This window comes from Jaculus jaculus, chromosome 1, assembly GCF_020740685.1.
Source record: "Jaculus jaculus isolate mJacJac1 chromosome 1, mJacJac1.mat.Y.cur, whole genome shotgun sequence".
In the NCBI taxonomy this organism is placed as follows: Eukaryota; Metazoa; Chordata; class Mammalia; order Rodentia; family Dipodidae; genus Jaculus; species Jaculus jaculus.
Window position 1 is genome coordinate 88,237,306 of NC_059102.1, and position 6,022 is coordinate 88,243,327.

Below are 6,022 nucleotides of genomic sequence, written 5' to 3' on the forward strand. Positions count from 1 at the left end.
TCCCCTCCCTGCATGCCCTGCTCCTCATCCTCCCCTCCCTGCGTTCCCTGCTCTTCATCCTCCACTCCTGTATGCCCTGTTCCTCATCCTCCCCTCCCTGCATGCCCTGCTCCTCATCCTCCCCTCCCTGCGTTCCCTGCTCTTCATCCTCCACTCCTGTATGCCCTGCTCCTCATCCTCCCCTCCCTGCGTGCCCTGCCCCTCATCCACCCCTCCCTGCATGCCCTGCTCCTCATCCTCCCCTCCCTGTGTTCCCTGCTCCTCATCCACCCCTCCCTGCGTGCCCTGCTCCTCATCCTCCCCTCCCTGCATGCCCTGCTCCTCATCCTCCCCTCCCTGCGTGCCCTGCTCCTCATCCTCCCCTCCCTGCATGCCCTGCTCCTCATCCTCCCCTCCCTGTGTTCCCTGTTCCTCATCCTCCCCTCCCTGCATGCCCTGCTCCTCATCCTCCCCTCCCTGTGTTCCCTGCTCCTCATCCTCCCCTCCCTGTGTTCCCTGCTCCTCATCCTCCCCTCCCTGCATGCCCTGCTCCTCATCCTCCCCTCCCTGCATGCCCTGCTCCTCATCCTCCCCTCCCTGTGTTCCCTGCACCTCATCCTCCCCTCCCTGCGTTCCCTGCTCCTCATCCTCCCATCCCTGCATTCCCTGCTCCTCATCCTCCCCTCCCTGCGTTCCCTGCTCCTCATCCTCCCCTCCCTGTGTTCCCTGCTCCTCATCCACCCCTCCCTGCGTGCCCTGCTCCTCATCCTCCCCTCCCTGCATGCCCTGCTCCTCATCCTCCCCTCCCTGCATGCCCTGCTCCTCATCCTCCCCTCCCTGTGTTCCCTGCTCCTCATCCTCCCCTCCCTGCATGCCCTGCTCCTCATCCTCCCCTCCCTGCGTGCCCTGCTCCTCATCCTCCCCTCCCTGCGTGCCCTGCTCCTCATCCTCCCCTCCCCGCATGCCCTGCCCCTCATCCACCCCTCCCTGCATGCCCTGCTCCTCATCCTCCCCTCCCTGTGTTCCCTGCTCCTCATCCTCCCTTCCCTGCATGCCCTGCTCCTCATCCTCCCCTCCCTGCATGCCCTGCTCCTCATCCTCCCCTCCCCGCATGCCCTGCTCCTCATCCACCCCTCCCTGCATGCCCTGCTCCTCATCCTCCCCTCCCTGTGTTCTCTGCTCCTCATCCTCCCCTCCCTGCGTGCCCTGCTCCTCATCCTCCCCTCCCTGCATGCCCTGCTCCTCATCCTCCCCTCCCTGCATGCCCTGCTCCTCATCCTCCCCTCCCTGCATGCCCTGCTCCTTATCCTCCCCTCCCTGCATGCCCTGCTCCTCATCCTCCCCTCCCTGTGTTCCCTGCTCCTTATCCTCCCCTCCCTGCATGCCCTGCTCCTTATCCTCCCCTCCCTGCATGCCCTGCTCCTCATCCTCCCCTCCCCTGCGTGCCCTGCTCCTCATCCTCCGCTCCCTGCTTGCCCTGCTCCTCATCCTCCACCCCTGTATGCCCTGTCCTCATCCTCCCCTCCCTGCATGCCCTGCTCCTCATCCTCCCCCTCCCTGCGTTCCCTGCTCTTCATCCTCCACTCCTGTATGCCCTGTTCCTCATCGTCCCCTCCTGTATGCCCTGCTCCTCATCCTCCCCTCCCCGCATGCCCTGCCCCTCATCCACCCCTCCCTGCATGCCCTGCTCCTCATCCTCCCCTCCCTGTGTTCCCTGCTCCTCATCCTCCCTTCCCTGCATGCCCTGCTCCTCATCCTCCCCTCCCTGCATGCCCTGCTCCTCATCCTCCCCTCCCCGCATGCCCTGCTCCTCATACACCCCTCCCTGCATGCCCTGCTCCTCATCCTCCCCTCCCTGTGTTCCCTGCTCCTCATCCACCCCTCCCTGCGTGCCCTGCTCCTCATCCTCCCCTCCCTGCATGCCCTGCTCCTCATCCTCCCCTCCCTGCATGCCCTGCTCCTCATCCTCCCCTCCCTGTGTTCCCTGCTCCTCATCCTCCCCTCCCTGCGTTCCCTGCTCCTCATCCTCCCCTCCCTGCATGCCCTGCTCCTCATCGTCCCCTCCCTGTGTTCCCTGCTCCTCATCCTCCCCTCCCTGTGTTCCCTGCACCTCATCCTCCCCTCCCTGCGTTCCCTCCTCCTCATCCTCCCCTCCCTGTGTTCCCTGCTCCTCATCCTCCCCTCCCTGCGTGCCCTGCTCCTCATCCTCCCCTCCCTGCATGCCCTGCTCCTCATCCTCCCCTCCCTGCATGCCCTGCTCCTCATCCTCCCCTCCCTGTGTTCCCTGCTCCTCATCCTCCCCTCCCTGCATGCCCTGCTCCTCATCCTCCCCTCCCTGTGTTCCCTGCTCCTCATCCTCCCCTCCCTGCATGCCCTGCTCCTCATCCTCCCCTCCCTGTGTTCCCTGCTCCTCATCCTCCCCTCCCTGCATGCCCTGCTCCTCATCCTCCCCTCCCTGTGTTCCCTGCTCCTCATCGTCCCCTCCCTGCATGCCCTGCTCCTCATCCTCCCCTCCCTGCGTTCCCTGCTCCTCATCCTCCCCTCCCTGTGTGCCCTGCTCCTCATCCTCCCCTCCCTGCGTTCCCTGCTCCTCATCCTCCCCTCCCTGCGTTCCCTGCTCCTCATCCTCCCCTCCCTGCGTTCCCTGCTCCTCATCCTCCCCTCCCTGCGTGCCCTGCTCCTCATCCTCCCCTCCCTGCGTTCCCTGCTCCTCATCCTCCCCTCCCTGCGTTCCCTGCTCCTCATCCTCCCCTCCCTGCGTTCCCTGCTCCTCATCCTCCCCTCCCTGCGTTCCCTGCTCCTCATCCTCCCCTCCCTGCGTTCCCTGCTCCTCATCCTCCCCTCCCTGCGTTCCCTGCTCCTCATCCTCCCATCCCTGCGTTCCCTGCTCCTCATCCTCCCCTCCCTGTGTTCCCTGCTCCTCATCCTCCTCTCCCTGCGTGCCCTGCTCCTCATCCTCCCCTCCCTGCATGTCCTGCTCCTCATCCTCCCCTCCCTGCGTGACCTGCTCCTCATCCTCCCCTCCCTGAATGCCCTGCTCCTCATCCTCCCCTCCCTGCGTGACCTGCTCCTCATCCTCCAGTCCAGCTCCCTTGGATCTTAGCTGCCAGCCTTTGAAAGCTATATAGATGAACCAACTCCAGTCCTTCTGAGTGCTCCAGGCTTAGTACTCTTGAAGGTCAGTTGTGGTGTGGAGTCAGTTCCTCAGAGATTTGGACCCCAGCTCCAGCCAATTCATCAAATAGGAGATTTCTATGGCTTCCATAGACCCTTAGTTCCCAGACCCCAAATAAAGCATAGTTTGCCTTACAGACCATGCACTGTCTCCCCACATGACTGCACAGATATGTTACAGAACAAATATCCAACCTTCTCTGGGTGGACAGAACTGGGTATCACCTGTATCTGCTCAATCAGCCTTGTGTGCATGATACAGATACACTTATCTAGAAAGAATGCGGAGGAATCTAGAGAAATTAGTTGCCACTTAGATGTATAATTTTTATTCGTGTTTTATATACAAGCACAGAGAAATGAAATTTGAGAGGCTATATTTACTTAATCTTTTTTGGTCATCTCTTAAAATTTAACACACAAGAAATTTTGGCATTGGCAAGCATAATCACTCAGGGTAAATGTTTACATTTCTAAAAGTGTAATTATGTGCATGTGTGCTTCATTTCTAACACTTTCGTTCCTGCTTCTGTAGAGTTCTAAGATGAATGTTGTTAACCATTTTATAAGATCAATCAGTGAATGCGAGATTTGCTTACTGGGATACCGGGACTCTCAAATAGTTCATATTTGATAATGGGGGAAATCTTTGAGGGGGGGGGACTCATGGGAAAGCTAGTTATCAGAGCAGTCTACACTTTCCCCCATCCCCCCCAATCTCCAGGAGTGGATCCGACGTGACATCCTCCCTGTCCATTCCTCTTTGAAAACTTGAAGGATGCTTACCTTCTGGAACGTGTCAGAAAACGGAAGTAACAAATAGCCTGTATTAATAAAGAACCGGCCTTTCCTGACAGAGATTGTAATCATGAGCTACACACATGAATCCTTTTAAAGACATTGCCAGGAGCTGGGGAATTTCCAAGCTCAACTTTCTCTAGCCTGAAGCTTGAGCAAAACACACACATCTGTTCTTTAATTGCACAGTATTGCTAATCAAAACAAAGTCTTCCACGGAAATCGGTGGTGGTGTGGGCTCAGGTTACCCTTTGTGTCTTTGAGTCTGTCTCCTCTACAGACCAGGAGGCAGTGAAATTCCCAAGTTACCCACTTCTGGTATCTGGATATCCAGCCGCAGCCAGTGCCGCAGCCACAAATCCCTGCCACTAGATGGCGCGAGAGGACTAGGTTGGGGCCCTGGCGGCTGCTCCTTTCACTCTGCAGGAGGAACACTTTTGTTTCTCTGCTTTTTCTTCCGGCCCCTTTGTTTGATTTCACCATTTTCTTTCTACCCCTTTCTCTGCTGTTGTTACTTGTCCCCTTTCATTGCGAACCCCCGTTCAAGGAAAGCCCAGTCTCAAGCCGCTTGGGCCGGGATCCGCGCCAAGCGCCCTGCCGCCTCCAGCAAGCGTCCCTCCCTGGTCCTCTGCAGCATTTCTTTTCAAATGTCAACCTGGCCCTGGCCAGATGTTCACAGCGCATCCCCAGTGCAGCTCAGCAATGAATAACTTAGAGGTAGTGCTGCTCAGGCAGGCATCACCAGGGTGAGTGGGGGTGGGGGTCGTGCTCCAGACTGTGACAATCATCATAATTGCACTCTGGTTATCCTGGTTTAAGTGAAAAAGAAGATTCCATTGAAGGGATGAAGACCAAACAAGCCATCTCTCCGTATGGCATCGAATGGGCACTTTATCGTACCGGTCGTAGAGAAGACTGAAAAGGGCATTAGAGAGCGTCAGCAGCCTCGGAATCCTATTTAGAAGGCATCCTAAAGATGACGAGTTTTGTTTTTATAAACCACTTAATCTGAGAGAACCTCGCCTGCAGCAGGGGGAAGAGCGGTTGCCAGACCTTGCCCGCCCCCTGGTGGAGAAGCGTGGGGACGGTCGGCAGAGTCTGGGATGACCCAGGGAAGTAGGGGGTCTCCCACGCCTCTTCTCACAGCAATTAGAGGTCTATGGTCCCCGCGAGGCAGCGAGTGCCAATAAAGTTCATGGGATTTCTGCTCACCACGAGAGGAGAGGCAACTGGGCTGGGTTCCGAGTGGGGACCTCCATCCTAGGGGATGCGAAGTCTCCAGCTGCCAGTTACACCTGCCACAGCATCAAAGGGGACCTCAGCAGGTGGCTTTCCTCGCTTCCTCCATCCTGGGACCTGCCACAAGCTTGTCTCCTGGTAAGAAAGTACCCCTGTGTAGTCTATACGACTGCTTAATACTGGTAATTTGGATGTGGTCCTGACACCTTTCGAGTTTAAGGGAACACATTTTCGGTGGTACGATGGAAATATTTCATTGTAGATACCCAAGCAGATAACTGTGACATTAAAGGGCTGGAGAGATGGCTTAGCAGTTAAAACGCCTGCCTGCAAAGCTGAAAGACCCAGGTTCAATCCCCCAGGACAGACGCCAGCCAGATGTACAAGATGGCACATCCATCTGGAGTTCGTTTACAGTGGCTGGAGGCCCTGATGTGCTAATTCATCCCCTCTCTTTCAAATAAATAAATAATAAAGTAAAAATTAAAAATAATCCGTGCTCTTGCCAGAGTCCCCACCTCCTCCCACCTTTGTGGCAGTTTAGACCAGGACGGACCAAGTTTCTCTTCTTGTCTTTGCTGCTCAGTGGCAGCAATGTGATTTATGGCGCAGAGAGAAGCTGACCTTCCCTGTGAGCTTTCGGGGTCGAAGTGAAATCCAATGGGGTGTAAACAGAATCCCAAGAACATCTTCAGAAAGCGAACTGCCTGGCGCTCCTGGAGGGACTGGACTAAATCAAATCCCCTCCCCCTTCCCTTCGCTGTGCTTTGTGCTCGTGGAAACCCAGGGAGCATCCTCCTCTGTGAGCCCCACACCCCTGGGAAGGGCCGGG

The 6,022-nt window shown here is 57.1% G+C and overlaps 1 pseudogene; it reads left to right on the plus strand.

The window, feature by feature from the left end:
- The window catches only part of LOC101606576, a 72,518-nt pseudogene extending 67,460 nt beyond the window's left edge, over positions 1-5,058 (plus strand).
- The last annotated feature ends 964 nt before the right edge of the window (positions 5,059-6,022 follow it).